Below are 17,849 nucleotides of genomic sequence, written 5' to 3'. Positions count from 1 at the left end.
TATATATATATATATATATATATATATATATATATTTCTTGAGGCCTGGGACAAAGGACGCAAAAGTTTCTGCAATGAATGGGGTCAAAAAGAGAATCCAGCAATCATGTCTCGAAGGCGTCCTTATACAACCAGCATTATAACAGTTCTTTAAATTTACTTAGTGATTTTTCTTCCTTAATAAGTGCTGGTAAAGAGTTCCATATTCTGGGCGCGGTAACAGCAAAGATCGTATCTTCTGTGTTTTGATGTACAGCGCTGCGTATGTCTAGTTGCGCTATAGAAATGATTATTATTGCTAGTAGTAGTAGTAAAAGCTGTCTGAACACTTGGTGACATCACAATGCATCTGGGTCTTATCCAGAATTCTTGATGACATCATAATGTGGCTGTATATGGTTCTCCCACCTGAGCAGTGTGTACTGATGCACCTTCTTGTCCAATTTGTCTATCTTGACTAGATTGTAAGCTCTTTTGATCAGGGACTGTTTCTTCTATATTTTGATGTATATGTCTAGTAGCACTATAGTAGTAGTCGTAGAGTTATGGGCCTGTAGTTCTCTACCTCTTCCTTACTTCCAGTTTTGTGTAGAGGGACCACATCCGCCCTCCTCCAGTCCCCTGAGGTACCCTTCCTGACTCTAGAAAAGCACTGAACAGATCAGCCAGTGGAGTTGCCAGAACTCCCCTACGTTCCTTCAGTATCCTCGGATGTGCAGCATCCGGCCTAATTGCTTTGTCCGCCTTGAGTTTAGCTAGCTCCTCATGAACACAATACTCTGCAAAATCGTTCAGGCTTTACCACTCCTCCATCCCTATTTGCGCTTATCTTCTGCCGTTCTGTTCCCGGTGCTTCAGCTGTGAACACAAAACAGAAATATTTAATAAGCAATTCGGCCTTATCTTTCTCAGCTTCTATATATTTCTCCCCGTCACCTTTAGTCTCAGAATGTCACTTTTGCAATTCCTGCTATCACTAATATATCTAAAATATGTCTTCTCCTCCCCAAGGTTAATTGCTTGTCTACTGCAGCTTCTTGTGACCTTGGACAAGTCACTTCACCTTCCATTACCTCGGGTATTATTTAGAGCAGGGAAATAACTTGCATTTCTGACTGTAACAGACCTTTAGCTCAGCTTTGGAAAAGGCAAAAATTAAGCGTCAAATTCAAAGAGAGAGCTTCGTAAGGAGACACAATCAGAGTTTACTTTCTTACAATGAAGAGGTTATCTCTTGAACAAGTACATCAGATACAGTATAAAAAAACATGGATGGCTGCTCCACAGCGATGGAATGCCCTAACAGGCTCGTTAAGGTTATGTCAAAATCGAAAGTCTTTCAAATTGAGCATTCACAATTTGTTAGGACATTCCATTAGACCGGAGGCTTTCTTTTTTTGTAGGTCTGTATGGTTGATTATCTGATAAGGTTTGTAATTTTGTGATGTGTTGACATCTTGTTGGCCGTATTTATGTATGCTACTATTGTAATCTGCTTAGGTTTTAGGCGGAATAGAAATTATTTTTAATAAATAAAGATCTTACAAGTCACAAAAATGGGGCAGCAAAGACAGTCATGAAGAACAGGGGAAAAGTTGGGCGATGAGCCCTCAGCAGGCGAGTTACTTGCTGGAAGAAGGCTTGCCTTTTGTAAAATGTTGATATACGAGTAGAAACGATTTACCTTGCAGCCGATCCAGTGACGGAGTACGTCTTTCAGAGGCCTTGCAAATAGTGGCCTACACTTAAGTTTAGGATTTGGTAAGCTTTAAAAATATATTTTGTTTGATACAGTATATGAAAGGAGGCTGTCATTAGACCAGCTGCAAGTTATTTTTAGTTGGAAGAGAAATTTAAATAATTTAATGATGATGCTACCATGCACTCAATGAAAATCTCAGTTTAAATCTTAATGGTGGATTTCCTGTGCTGCTCCCTTTATTGAACTTTACTTTGGAATTTTCTGTTTTTGCTCGTTACCAAGTCATTATAAAATACATCGGAGAACGAAAAGATGTAGGTGTCAAGATTCAGGTTCCCATAGAGACCTGACTTAAAAGTCATGTACAAGACATCAGCTAATCAAAATAATCCCCTTTCTACTGACACTCTGCACTGCTGCGAGTGACTAATGTTGTGACGACGTAGCAATCCAAAGATATTTTTCTATCTCCTCTCACAATGTGTCGGGGTCAGCAGGAACTGAACCAGCATCCTGAAGCGACTAGAAATTCTGTCCCAAGGAAATAGCAGGAATTACTTAGCCTAGAGTTGCCAGGGCGCGAGGCGTATTTTCAGAAGGCCTCCTTGGTCCAACACAGCCCGGTATCCAGATTTGGAAACATTCTACAGTCTAATAAAACAATGGAGACACTGATGCCGAGACGCTATTCACTTGACCTTGCTGTTGCTGCTCTGTTCCTCAACTCATCGGTGCTTGTTCCATGCCAATCCCGGTCCTTCCTGCTGTCCATACCAAAGCAGGTTACACTTTTTCTGCAACAACTGCATCGCCTTAACTGGTTGTTCCCTGACACAGTTCTACCAGGTATAAGCTGGATTCTCATTGATGAATTGGAATAGAAATGGAGAAAATGATGGCAGATTAAGACAGTAAACGTTGGCAGACAAAACCTACGCGGTTTGCCCAAGGGGGCTAGAGTTGATTATGGCACTCTGCACAGGTTCCACTTCATGATTAAACATGGCATACTTAGGGGCTCATTTGCAAAGCACTCAGACACACAAAGTACCATAGGTTGCCATGGCGTTTAGAGAATTGCAACCTTGGGAAAGGTAGATGCTGGAAATGTAGGCTAGGGTTTTTCAGCGCCTACCTTTGATGTAAATCTCACCTACGGAAGCATCTTCTGGAGTTAGGCATTGTAAAGCACCGCCGTAGATGTGATTCTGGTGCCATTTTTTTTAAGAGGCCGGTCAGTGGCATAGTAAGGGGGAGGAGGGGAAGGGATGCTGTTTTGCGTGGCACCCTTCTTCCTATCTGCCCCTCCGCTCCTCTCATGCCACGCACACGCACCTCTTGCCTTCACCCTGCACCTTTTGTACTTCCCCCCAGCACAAGGTTGCTGCCCGCATCGGCATCGGTGCTCTCTCTGAAATCACTTCCAGGACCCGCCCCTTGGAAGTGACATCAGAGGGTGAGCCGACACAGACATGGGCAAGCTGCTCACTCCGGAGAAGTTTAAAAAGGTATGGGGCAAGTGAAGGTGGAGACACACAATCGCTAATACACCCTTGAAAATTCTTTTAAGAGGTCTTCTAAATGGTGTTTTACACTTAACTTAGGCACTGGTAGGGTGGCGTTTACAGAACATGGGCCTTTGAGTTTCTAATCCCCTCTTTTACTAAGGCGCACTAACCGTTTAGCGCGCGCTAATTCGATTAGCGTACCTTAGCAAAGGAGGGCCTAAGTGTTTTGGAAATGAGCCCCTTAATCTCTGTGTCTCCCTGACAATTTTGGGGCACAGACGTTAGATATCTGCCTGCACCAGTCCTATTTCCCAAATACCCGAGTGGCCTATCTAGTTTTGTCTATCTACCCCATCTACTATACTCTGTGATGTCTTGCTAACCCTTAAAGCACCACCGTGCCTCGCAGACTGCCCTTAGTGCCACTTCCTCCACTGAAAGGCCATTTCATAATCCCCCACGCTCTCTGTAAAGAAATTGTTTCTTAGTTCAGCATTTCCTTGTCCCCTGACAATGCTCCTGAGGTCATAAGCATTTTTCCTTCCACTCTCTACCTCCTGTGACCGGGAAGTGGCGTCAGAAGGGATCAGAGGCTGGTGCAAGCAGTAGGTGGAAAATGCTCCTTGTGCCAGTGAACATTTAAAGAGGCATGGGAACAGGGCAGGGCAGGGACACCTGAAAATAGAGGCAGCAGAAGCCTTGTGCGGGAAAGGGTAAAGCAGACCTCGCGGATCTAAAACCGCACGTCCTTAAAAATCTGAGGTCCATGTCCGTGCTGCTTGTAGTTTTTGTCTCTTACAGACCTCTATGACATTATAGCGCTGACGGATCCGTCTCAGCATGGGGAGGGGAAAGAATTAGGATCCGTCAGCGCTAAAATATCATAGAGGTCTGTCAGAGCCAAATTCTATATCGGGCTTAAAGGATAAGCAGAGCGCAAAACGGTAATAATAAGATCCAGCAGACTTAAACCTATACATAAGAAGGCTTCTGCTCTGCTGCTCCAGCACTGGTCTCTGGCTCTGACAGACCTCGATGAGATTTTAGCGCTGACGGATCCTAATACTTTTCCCTCCCTATGCTGAGATGGATCCGTCAGCGCTAAAATGTCATAGAGGTCTGTAAGAGATAGAAACTACAAGCGGCACGGACACGGACCTCAGATTTTTAAGGACGTGTGGTTTTAGACCCGCGAGGTCCGTCAGGTCTGCGAGGTCCGCATTTTACCCCTTCCCGCCTTGTGCTCTTCCGGGATAATGGGAGGACTTTAGTTTCTAATGATTGCCCTAATGCTAAAGATCGTGCGCTTGAAAGCGAATGCATTGGCAGATTTGATCGTGTTAGTTGTATTTTGCAACCCGCTCCTGTCCCAGTTGATCTTGTCCCACCTGTTCCAGCTGATATCCCGACCTCTGACCCAGGTACTTCAGGCCTCACTTATGATTACACAATCTAACACTGATTATGTAGCACGGAGCTTTGCAAACAAGTTTTCGGTTAAGGCTCAGCTTCCATCGCTACTTGCGGGAGCCTCTCCTTGGATATCCAAATTTGGCCATAAGCATAATGGAAAGATTATGTTTTGTTTCTGTACATTCAGTGTTAATGAACAATAGTTCTGTTAATTTATTCCCCTAGAGGGGTAGCTGCCTAACAGGATAAAGCCATTAAACATCATATGTACTATTGATGTAAGAATTTTTCCAAATATTTCTATGCTTAATGCTTTTTGTTTGTTTTCTTTTACTTTGAGGTATTATTGTTATACACATGTTTATCGTGAGTCCTATTGAAGCTGATGTCATATTAGATTAAGGATGGTAGTGAGTGTGACAGTGCCTTCTCAATTTTACTAAGCTTGATTTCTGAGAAATGGCCCTTCCTCTTTCCATTCTCCTGGATGTGGACGATGTCGTGACAACAACTACAAACCCTTATCTATATCTTGGTTTAGAGGGGGGGGAAGCCTACGTGTGGGCTTCCAGAGGGGAATGAGGACGAATCGGAGGAAAATCAGGAGTAAGACCTGCATGAAAAAAATGTAGGTGGAAGAAGACGCAAACATAAGACCTGCATATAATGTAGGTGAAGACCCCCGAGAACCCCAAATATTATATTTCTAAGAGAGACATTGTGCATATGAATTCAAGCTTCTAAGCAGTCATTTTCCTCTCTGCCAGTAAGAGAGAGATTCACCATTGCTCCAGAAATCAGCAGTCAGATCTCCTGACTGTGGCATCACTGTTTTGGGACTTTTCAGAACAGTACAGTACATGATAAGAAATCCTTCTAAGAAGTGCTAGCGAAGGACAGTGTAACTCAGGAAGGTGGGGGCTTGCTCTCTGGAGTTATTAGCCTTAGTATTGGGAATGCATTTGTCAGGGAAATATAGAAAGGTCAGTTTGGGCACCAGATGACGTCACGCTTCAGCATGGCTCCTTGATACGTGTATAGACCATTCAGCCAATAAAAATGACATATGTGACAAACCAATGAGAAGTGAGTAACTAGGAGGTACCCTAGGCTACTGAAATAATGTATATAAGTGACATGCTGGATGGCAGGAGGAAGGAGAGAGAGGAGTCAGACCCTAAAGAACTTCAGATTGCTATTTCATATGCATGCTTTCCTTTGTATCCATGTATCCTTTGATGCTGTAGTTTGCTATTTCATGTGAGTTGCCTTTTGCTTATTGCTAATAAACTTATCTTATTGTAACTGTCACGGTCACGAGGTCTTTATTATGGGCTGATGATAAGATATCGCAGCAATCTTATCTGGGCCCACATATCCTCCTTTTCCAGATGCAAAATCTGGTAACGGTATCTTTTGGGTACTCTCCACCATGCACAGAGGAATCTCACCAACTGGAGATTAAATAACTTAACTTGGAAACAAATCTAATCTTCTATTTTTGCGTCGCACATACCTAGGCAAGATGTGAATAGTTTGTCATGTTTCATAGTGTTGTAAATGAAGTTCAAGAAGTGACCAGAAGGAAATAAACTTGGAATTGTTGTTCAAGCCGCTGGTGTGGTCTGGATTATTGAGAGGTGTACTTGCTCCGGCCTGCCAGCAGAGGTTCTGGTCCCTGTTCACGGCCCTACAACACCCAAAATGCCTTGTGGCAATCCTAACTCAGCAGCCCGGTGGAAAAAGGTCCTTTATACAAGTAAGCCTCTATCATAGCCTCCAGATCTAGAACTGAAAGCTAAGATCCTTTAATACAATTGTGGCTTTTCAGCAAGTGAGTCGTAGTATAACTGTTCCTATATCTGTGGACTTTGCAGATGTACTACTGACCTGGATTGTCCACCGTGAGAACGGGTTACTGGGCTTGATGGAGAGTATGGCACAGTGGTTAAAGCTACAGCTTCAGCACCCTGGGGTTGTGGGTTCAAATCCATGCTGTTCCTTATGACCCTGGGCAAGTCACTTAATCCCCCCCTATTACCCCAGGTACATTAGATAGATTGTGAGCCCACCAGGACAGACAGGGAAAATGCTTGAGTACCTGAATAAATTCATGTAAAACCATTCTGAGCTCCCCTGGGAGAACAGGATAGAAAATTGAATAAATAAATAGTGTGAAAAGTTTCAGCCTCTGATATCCAGAGCAGGTATTGTGACATCACAATGCCTCACTCCACCAATGCCTAAGAGCCAACTTCATCAGTGATGTCACAATGGCTCGATTGTTCTATACTTGGCTCACTTTGATTTCTAGAGTGGCGCCGTGGTTATAGCTCAGCACCCTGAGGTTGTGGGTTCAAACCCACGCTGTTCCTTGTGACCCTGGGCAAGTCACTTAATCCTCCACTCCCCCAGATACATTAGATAGATTGTGAGAGGGAAAAATGCTTGAGCCTGAATAAATTCATGTAAACCGTTCTGAGCTCCCCTGGGAGAACAGTATAGAAAATAAATAGTCTGACCCAGTAAGACTATTCTTGTTATCTTTCATCAGCTGCTGAGCAGTTATACCATATCGTCAACAGATGGCAGTGTCCCTTTTGCTTATGCAATCTTTCCACTCATTGGTGGAAATACACTTATAAAAAGTAATGGGTGAAACTGTTGTAGGCATACTTAAAGGTGCAAAATCTTTGGCTACTATTTAAGATGAATGGGAAATTAATTGTAAACCAAGAGAACATTTATCATTTTCTAATTGGATGGCAATATGGTGCAGTAAGTACAGATTAGATATGGAATGAGTTATCAGAGGAAGCAGAGATCAGCATGACCATTGAAAGCACTGGAAGTAAAACCTGGATGTCCCAATCCGTCCTCCTTTTTCTGGAGCCATATAGTAACCCTAATGAATGATTCTGGTCAATTATTCAACCAGGGAGAGATGGTGTCTAATTTTAGTAGATGGTGTTGGCCAATGGCAGCTCTAAACTTTGAGTTTTCTTGTAAATAATTGTGACTGGGGCTAGTGATGTGACAAAACTAAATCAGCTTGGATGTAATTGACTTACCCCCCTCCCCCCTCCTTTTACAAAGCTGATCTGCTGAGCAGTGACAGTTAAATGCCGAGTCACCCATTCTATTCCTTTGGGTGACTCGACATTTAACTGGCACTGCTCGTCAGAACAATACCTTTCTCATTTATTTATTTTGTCTTTATACTTATATTCTGCATTATCTAAAAGTCTAAGCTGGTTACAACTAACATAAAAGCATATAAAATGCAACCATAACACAATAAGACAAAAATGACAAAGCGAAATGCGTAATTTAACTAATAACAATTTAAAAACTAAGCTGAATGGGTTCTGGATGTCTCCTGCTTTGAAACATAGAAACATGACGGCAGATAAAGGCCAAATGGCCCATCCACAGCATCCATCTCCTCCTCTCCCTATTGGCTAAGGCTCTTAACATTTGCATCTCCTCTTCCTATAGGCTAAGGCTCTGTGCACCTGCATTGTGAGGTCATAGAGCTGCCCATCATTATCTCTTCCTCTCTCCAAGAGATCCCACGTGCCTATCTCAGGCCCTTTTGAATTCAGACACAGTCTCTGTTCCTTTCTGTATAAAAGTATTTCCTTAGATTACTCCTGAGCCTATCACCTCTTAAGTTCATCCTATGCCCTCTCATTGCAGAGTTTCCTTTCACATGAAAGAGACTTGACTCGTGTGCATTTACATTACATAGGTACTTAAACGTCTCTATCATATCTCCCCTCTCCCGCCTTTCCTCCAACGTATATAGATTGAGATCTTTAAGTCTGTCCCCGTACGCCTTATGATGAAAGATCAGAAGTGGTTGATGAGGAAACTGGTGCATGGTTGTGGAGAATTACAGTAAGTTTACGATGGATAAGAAGTTGTGGAAAGAGAAAGCTAATGGGTGTTTGTGCTAGTCATGCCGTGGAAAATTTTACATTGGGGCGACTGTCTGTTGAATTGATAGAGACGAAGTCTGCTTGTCTGGCTGGAAGACTGAAGGATTCCTGCACATTTGATGTTCTTGCATCAATTATTGAAGATATTTAAACCTAGGAGCCAACTTTGCACAGTGATTGGGGGTGCTCAGCTCATCATACACTACCCATGCTTGGACAAAGTGAAGGGCATTTGCTCCGGTATTAGAGGAGCTCAAGCACAGAGCGTGCCATCAGATGAAAATTGTTAGAACAAAAGACAACGACTCCAACTTTGTGAAAGTCTTCTTTGTAATTGCATGAAGATGCAAGGGATGAACTACAGGCATAAGAACATAAGAAGTTGCCTCCACTGGGTCAGACCAGAGGTCCATTGCGCCCAGCGGTCCGCTCCCGTGGTGGCCCATCAGGTCTATGACCTGTGAAGTGGTTCCTGACCATTTCTATAACCTACCTCTACTACTATCTGTACCCCTCAATCCCCTTATCCTTTAGGAACCTCCCAAACTACAGGCGCTCAACGATTCAAACTCAAGAACGCAGTTGCGACTTCATTTGATGTCACCAAGCAGTATTTCCAGTGGCATAGCCTCCTACATTTCTCCTGCAGCAGATACAGCAATGATGCAAGGCCACATTAAGAAGAGTGTGTGGTTGTGCATGCCGTACCTTAGAGGGAACCCTGTTAGGGACAGTTGGCCCTTTTGACAGCTGGGAGCAAAGGGAAGCAGCAAGAATCTTAAAATCTACAAAATCTGAGTTACATACAAATCCGACTTAAGAACAGCTTCAAAAACGAAACTCGTTCTGAACCTGGAGATTGCCTGTATAGGAATAATCAAGCCGTTGTGACATCACTGATGAGGCTGGCTCTTGGGCACTGGTGAAATGAGGCATTATGACATCACAATCTCAGCTCTGGAATGTTGCTACTCCTTAGGATCTTTGTGACCTGGGTTGGCCACTGTTGGAAACAGGATACTGGGCTTGAGGGACCTTTGGTCTGTCCCATATGGCCACTTTTATGTTCTTATGTGATTCAAGTACAGGCAGTCCCCGAGTTACAGACGCCTGACTTAAGTATGACTCGTACTTAAGAACGCAGTCGCGGCTTCATTTGATTTCACTGAACAGTATTTCTAGTGGCAAAGACTCCTACACTTCTCCTGCAACAGATTCAGGAATGATGCACGCTGCACCTTAGAGGGAACCCTGGTAGGGACAGTTGGCCCTTTTGTCAGCTGGGAGCAGAATCTCTTAAAATCTACAAGTTCTGAGTTACATACAAATCCGATTTAAGAACAGCGTTAAAAATGTAACTCGTTCTTAACCCGGAGACTGCCTGTAGACCAAACTGCTTCTAATGTAGGTGATAACTGACAGTGATGATGATAAGAGTATTGTCTGCTGTATAGAAGTCAAGTGGTTCAGATAGAGATTCCCTTGATCAATACCTTCAGACCCAGTGAAAAGACATCAGTAATATTGCAAGCTGGCTTGATATGAAGGAGCTTTTTATCAGACTGAACAATTCACTTTCTGCTAGGGCCGTTGTTGATCCATTTTGACTCATATTAGTGACAACTACAGGTCAAAATAAAGAGTGTGGGGAGGCCCCAAACAAACTATAACCAATATTAGCAAATGAACCTCAAATTGCAAAGGATAGCCTCCCGAAGACAAAGACTTGGAACTCCAGAGAAAAACTCCCTGCAAAGGGAGAAAAACCTCTCTGAGCTCAAAAACCGGGCACGAATCATTGAAGCCAAGAGCTAAGTTTTTGGTTTAAACTTCGGCTTGCTCTTCATAGCTTAACACTGGTTGAAAAGCTGCCTCCTTGGTTTTATGACCTTCCTCTTGATTCACACTCCCTCCCCCATGTAGAGCTAGTGAAAAATAAAGGAAAGGGCAAATAACTCAACCAAAATGCTAACGTTGAGGGAACTATTGTAAAAGTCACTCTATGTGTCTTTACAGAAAAATTGCATCGAATGTTATTCAACTGTTCTTGAAACTTATGCTCAGAGACACGAAGGCCAATGTGCCGCCTCACCGCCCAATCTTATAGCCCGTTTGGCTCTTATAAATTCGATAGTGACTATTGTTATCATTCTGACACTGTATTGCACAATGCGAAGATTGGGTGGTGAGGCGGCACTTTCGCCTTCGTGTCTCTGAGCATAAGTTTCAAGAACAGTTGAATAACATTCGATGCAATTTTTCTGTAAAGACACATAGAGTGACTTTTACAATAGTTCCCTCAACGTTAGCATTTTGGTTGAGTTATTTGCCCTTTCCTTTATTTTTTACTAGCTCTACATGGGGGAGGGAGTGTGAATCAAGAGGAAGGTCATAAAACCAAGGAAGCAGCTTTTCAACCAGTGTTAAGATGTAAAGAGCAAGCCGAAGTTTAATAATAATAATAATAATAACAGCTTATATACCGCAGTACCGTAAAGTTCTATGCTGTTTACAAAAGATTAAGCAAAGGTACAAATTGATTGACTTCAAGAGGGGTAGGAGAAAGAGAATTAATAGGACAGGAAATTCATTGTTGAGGAAAAAGTGATCGATAGGACAAGTTAATCGCTATTGGGGGGAGAGAGATGAGTGGATCAGTTGTCTAGATGCTTTAGGAACAGCTGTGTTTTTAGACGTTTCCTAAATTCCTCATAAGTAGTGGGCGAAAGCAATTGTTCTAGGTCTTTACCCCATGATGCTGCTTGGTGCGAGAGAAGATGTTCATGGTGTTTTTTCAGTTTACAACCTCTCAATGGGGGGGGGAAACGAAGTTGGAATGTGAGCTTCTCTTGTGTCTGTTGGCTGAGAAGGAGAAAAGATCAGTAATGTATTTAGGGGCAAGTCCGTATAATGCTTTAAAGCAAAAACAGGCGAATTTGAACTTTACGCGTGCCTCCATCGGCAGCCAATGCAGCTGCCGGTAGTAAGGTGTCACGCGGTCAAATTTCTTTAGTCCAAAGATCAGTCTAACTGCTGCATTTTGCATCAGTTGTAGGCGTCGCATATTCTTTTGGGAAATTGCTAAATAGGCGATGTTATAGTAGTCAAGTAGACTCAGTACGAGGGATTGGACTAGGGTTCTGAAAGCCGATGTATCGAAATAAGCTTTAATGGATCTGAGTTTCCAGAGAGTAAAGAATCCCTTTCTGGTTATGGAGTCTACCTGGTTTAAACCATAAACTTAGCTCTTGGCTTCAATGATTCGTGCCTGGTTTTTGAGCTCAGAGAGGTTTTTCTCCCTTTGCAGGGAGTTTTTCTCTGGAGTTCCAAGTCTTTGTACTTCGGGAGGCTATCCTTTGCAATTTGAGGTCCATTTGCTAATATTGGTTGTAGCTTGTTTGGGGCCCCCCCCCCCCCACTCTTTATTTTGACCTGTATTTATTAAATTTGGGGTGTCTTAGCTCTAATTTGTGTTAATTCACATTAGTGACAGTCATGTTCCTAAATTTAGTTTTCCTAAAAGTAAAATAGATTGAATTGTAGGGCAATAAAGCTGGGATAAAACCGTTAACAACAGCTGTATTCATTATAGTTGCAGGACTTTTACTTTTGACTTCAGATCTCTGATCGGATTACCTTTGAAAGCTAATCTAACCATGCTCTAGTTAGTCCAATAAAAATGGCATCACTTGGATTCTTTTTGTTTTATTTCTACTTTTTACTCAAAAAGTATTATACAGTAGAATCTCAGTTAACTGGCTCTTGATTAACCGGCCAAAAAATCATCGGTCAAAAAAACAGAATGTCCCCTGAAGCATCAGTGTCAGCGGTCCTGAGCCACAAGCCCCACCTCCCTCAAGCCCCGTGAGTTCCTGTAGTCTCTTGAGACTATGACGAGAACTCCCTGCAGCCATTTGCTATGAGTGATCTGCACGGGGCACGAGCGTAGGAAGATCGCTCCTGCCCCGAAAGCCCACTAGACCACCAGGTAAGGTCTGGGATGCCGGGAGGGAGGCGGGGAAAGTCTGGAATGCAGCTTTATTAAAAATAAAAAAGTATTGTGAATAACCGAATCCGTGGATTCGGAGGGCTCACTGTACTGAGAAAAGCTATTGGAGCGCCAGAATGAGGTTTGGAATATACTGAGAAAAGCTATTGGAGTGCTAGAATGAGGCTTGAAATAAACTGAGAAAAGCTATTGGAGCGCCAGAATGAGGCTTGAAATAAACTGAGAAAAGCTATTGGAGCACCAGAATGAGGTTTAGAAGTCACCCCCGGAACAGCATACTGAAGTTTGGAACGTTCAGCGAAATACTACCGAGCCCGTGCAATAAAGTAGCCCAAATATCCGGCAACTCACTAATGCCAAAAGTTTCCCGCCAGTCGTACCGAACTTCCAAGAAAACCTCCCAGCGGCAGAAGGACTGTGCACACCATCCAACGTGCACAGTGGATGGGTCACACGGCTTGGAAGCGTGATGTCAGAGCTGTGTGTCTGGCCGTCCAGCTCACGTGAGGAAGTTACTGGCGGCACACAGTCAGGAGCGGTGAAAACTGCAGAGCGCTAAAGTGAGAAACCCACAATGGAGCAGGTCAGCAATGGTTAGGAACACGAGCAGTAAACTCTCGAGCGGGGGCTGGGTAAATGACCTTGGAAGGCTTGCGGGCCGTAGTTTGAGGACCCCTGGTTTAGAACCTCTTGCATGTTTTTATGTCTGTTTGCCTTAATTAGAATGTAAGCTCCAAGGCTCAGGGTCTGTCTTTTGTGTGTTTATATGAAGCACTTTGCACACCTTTTCATGCTTTACAAATAGTAATCCACAGTAAATATCAATAGATTGTCCATCTAATCTGACTTGTTGAGATTCTTCCAGTTTGGTTAGATGGCCATATAAATTCCCATAGACAGTAGAGAATGACATGGGGACAAATTTTTCCCCGTCCCCACAGGAACTCATTTTCCTATCCCAGAGAGTTCTTTTCCTGTCCCTGCCCCTGTCCCATTCCTGAAAGCTCCGACCTTATCTGCTCAAGCCTCAAACACTTTCAAATCATAAGTGGCAACATTCTAGAGCTCAGATTATGATGTCATAATGTCTCATTCCACCAATGCCTAAGCTCCGTCTTCATCTGCACAAGCCTCAGACACTTTAAAATCCTAAGTAGCAACATTCTAGAGCTCAGACTGTGATGTCATAATGCCTCATTCCACCACTGCCTAAGCTCCGTCCTCATCTGCACAAGCCTCAAACCCTTTAAAATCCTAAGTAGCAACATTCTAGAGCTCAGATTGTGATGTCATAATGCCTCATTCCACCAATGCCTAAGCTCCGTCCTCATCTGCACAAGCCTCAAACACTTGAAAATCCTAGGTAGCAACATTCTAGAGCTCAGAGTGTGATGTCATAATGCTTCATTCCACCAATGCCTAAGCTCCGTCCTCATCTGCACAAGCCTCAAACACTTTAAAATCCTAAGTAGCAACATTCTAGAGCTCAGACTGTGATGTCATAATGCCTCATTCCACCAATGCCTAAGCTCCGTCCTCATCTGCACAAGCCTCAGACACTTTAAAATCCTAAGTAGCAACATTCTAGAGCTCAGACTGTGATGTCATAATGCCTCATTCCACCAATGCCTAAGCTCCGTCCTCGTCTGCACAAGCCCCAAACACTTTAAAATCCTAAGTAGCAACATTCTAGAGCTCAGACTGTGATGTCATAATGCCTCATTCCACCACTGCCTAAGCTCCGTCCTCATCTGCACAAGCCTCAAACCCTTTAAAATCCTAAGTAGCAACATTCTAGAGCTCAGATTGTGATGTCATAATGCCTCATTCCACCAATGCCTAAGCTCCGTCCTCATCTGCACAAGCCTCAAACACTTGAAAATCCTAGGTAGCAACATTCTAGAGCTCAGAGTGTGATGTCATAATGCTTCATTCCACCAATGCCTAAGCTCCGTCCTCATCTGCACAAGCCTCAAACACTTTAAAATCCTAAGTAGCAACATTCTAGAGCTCAGACTGTGATGTCATAATGCCTCATTCCACCAATGCCTAAGCTCCGTCCTCATCTGCACAAGCCTCAGACACTTTAAAATCCTAAGTAGCAACATTCTAGAGCTCAGACTGTGATGTCATAATGCCTCATTCCACCAATGCCTAAGCTCCGTCCTCGTCTGCACAAGCCCCAAACACTTTAAAATCCTAAGTAGCAACATTCTAGAGCTCAGACTGTGATGTCATAATGCCTCATTCCACCACTGCCTAAGCTCCGTCCTCATCTGCACAAGCCTCAAACCCTTTAAAATCCTAAGTAGCAACATTCTAGAGCTCAGATTGTGATGTCATAATGCCTCATTCCACCAATGCCTAAGCTCCGTCCTCATCTGCACAAGCCTCAAACACTTGAAAATCCTAGGTAGCAACATTCTAGAGCTCAGAGTGTGATGTCATAATGCTTCATTCCACCAATGCCTAAGCTCCGTCCTCATCTGCACAAGCCTCAAACACTTTAAAATCCTAAGTAGCAACATTCTAGAGCTCAGACTGTGATGTCATAATGCCTCATTCCACCAATGCCTAAGCTCCGTCCTCATCTGCACAAGCCTCAGACACTTTAAAATCCTAAGTAGCAACATTCTAGAGCTCAGACTGTGATGTCATAATGCCTCATTCCACCAATGCCTAAGCTCCGTCCTCGTCTGCACAAGCCCCAAACACTTTAAAATCCTAAGTAGCAACATTCTAGAGCTCAGATTGTGATGTCATAATGCCTCATTCCACCAATGCCTAAGCTCCGTCCTCGTCTGCACAAGCCTCAAACACCTTAAAATCAGAAGTGTTTGAGGCTTGTGCGGTTACGGCAGAGCTTAGAGAAATGGGACAGGGACAGTGACAAAACTGACGGGGACGGGACGGGAAAATTGAATTTCTGCGGGGACGGAGAAAAATTTGTTCACATGTCATTCTCTAATGTACAATACATTGCAAAAGACGTGAACATGCGTGTCAACTGTGTTGGCAGAAGAAGAGCATGTACTCGGGTTATAATAGAAAAGATGTGATGAATGTTTTTCCAGATGTCTCTAAAAACAAACCCAATCCAGGAGGAAGCAATTCCTACAACTTAAGGCTAAAACCTTGAGTGTAGGAGCTTCATTTTTCCTTAAGTTCCCCTGCAAGTGTTTGGTGGTTTATCAAGATAGCAAATATATTTTCCTAGATCCAACTCATTTAGAGAATTTTCTTATAGATAAACCTAAATTGGATACTTTGCCTGTTATTAATGCAGAGGCTGAGATGGAATGAGAATGAAAAGGATGATAATTACCGTATTTGCCGGCGTATAAGACGACCCCCCAACTTTTACAGTTAAAATATAGAGTTTGTTATATGCTCGCCATATAAGACGACCCCTTCTTCCGCACACCTTCTGCACAACAAATAAAACTTAAAAGAACATCAGAATTTATTTCAACAATTTTAATTAATTCACTAAAGCTGAATAGAACAATAAACCCATGGGAGCTGCCATGCTATTTGTTTTCTAAACTGTTAACCAAACTGAAACTGTCAATGATAGAAGGAAGATAACACATAGAGGGAGAGAGCAAGTGCCGGGCAAGTCCCTAGCAAGTTTGCTGGCATGACAGTTTCCCTTTAAAAGCCTTCAAAAGCCTCCTGTTCGCCCCCGCAACTTCCTTAAGGGCTAGACTCCACACACGGCCGCATGTGCGAGAGACGTAGTCAAGAGAAAAGGGGTGGGGCCAGAGCGCCACTGCTTCCCGCTGCGCAGGATGAAGGAGCTGGCACCCTTGTCACACTGATGTCCCGCCATGGCCCCGCTGATGTCCCGGCAGGTTTACTAGTACCGTAAGCACCGTAAGGAGGTAAGGAAGGAGATGTTAGGGCATGTAAACAGTACCCGGCGTATAAGACGACCCCCGACTTTGGGGAGGATTTTAAGGTACTGAAAAGTCGTCTTATACGCCAGCAAATACGGTATTTTGCTTGACTCTAGAGTGTATTAACGTTGAAGATGTTGGTGTTGAATTATTGCTTTTGGTAAAGGCTCCAACAGGAATAGCCAGCCCTCAATAATGTGGACTTGATGAATATTATTATTTTTAATTTTGATATATTTCCTTTACAATTGTTTAATTGCCTGAATTTGTTATATGTTGTAACAATTAATAAATTTAATAAAAAAAAAAAAAAAAAGATGCAAACACAAAATCAACAATATACAGAAAAGAGAAAGCAGGAACCCAGCAAGAGTCATACAAGACATAATCTAACACCCTTTTATCATTTTTCTGCATAATACCTATGCCAGAATGTTGGTTGAAAACAAGTATAATTGAACGATGTTAGAAATGAAAGCTGATGATGGGTATTTTTATACATCTGACAGCAGCAATAAGGCAAGTTACTAAGGGGAATATACCAAAGCCCACGCTGTCTCTTCCCCCTCCGTCAGCTCCTGCTGCAACATTTCAGGGCTGAACACACAGAGAGGGGGAAAAAAGTAAATACGCCCAGCATAATCCTATGTCAAAATAATGTGTATGTTCCCTAAATTGTCTGTCTTGAAAACATTGCTGCTGCTACTACAACTATTTCTACAGTGCTACCAGACGCATGCAGTGCTGCACAGAGTCACAAAGAAGGCAGTCCCTGCTCCAAAGAGCTTACAATCTAAACAGACAAACAGGATGTCATGGATACAATTAAGGGGAATGGTTAATCAGCTGGCTGGGCTGGAGGGCAGTGGGGAGTACAGGGCAATCAAGCCATTGTGACATCACTGATGAGGTTGGCTCTTATTGGTGGAATGAGGCATTATGACATCACAAGCTCAGCTCTGCTTCCCAAAGACTGAAACTCTTCACACTACTACTATGAATTATTTCTATAGCGCATCCAGACATACACAGCGCTGTACAGAGTCACGAAGGAGATAGTCCCTGCTTGAAAGAGCTTACAGTCTAAACAGATAAGACAAACAGGATGCCATGGATACAGTTAAGGGGAACGGTTAATCTGCTGGCTGGGTTGGAGGACAGAGGAGTAGGGTTAAGGATTGAAAGCTATATCAAAAAGGTGGGTTTTCAGTCTGCTTTTAAACAAAGGAAGGGAAGGGGCTTGGTGGACAAACTCGGGTAATTTATTCCAGGCATAGGGGGCAGCTAGATGAAAGGAACAAAGTCTGGAATTGGGAAGGGTAAAAGTGGCTTATCTGAGAAAGGGAGTTCTCTGGGAGGTGTATAAGGAGAGAGAAG

Source organism: Geotrypetes seraphini, chromosome 4, assembly GCF_902459505.1.
Source record: "Geotrypetes seraphini chromosome 4, aGeoSer1.1, whole genome shotgun sequence".
Lineage (NCBI taxonomy): Eukaryota > Metazoa > Chordata > Amphibia > Gymnophiona > Dermophiidae > Geotrypetes > Geotrypetes seraphini.
This window is presented reverse-complemented; position numbering follows the sequence as displayed.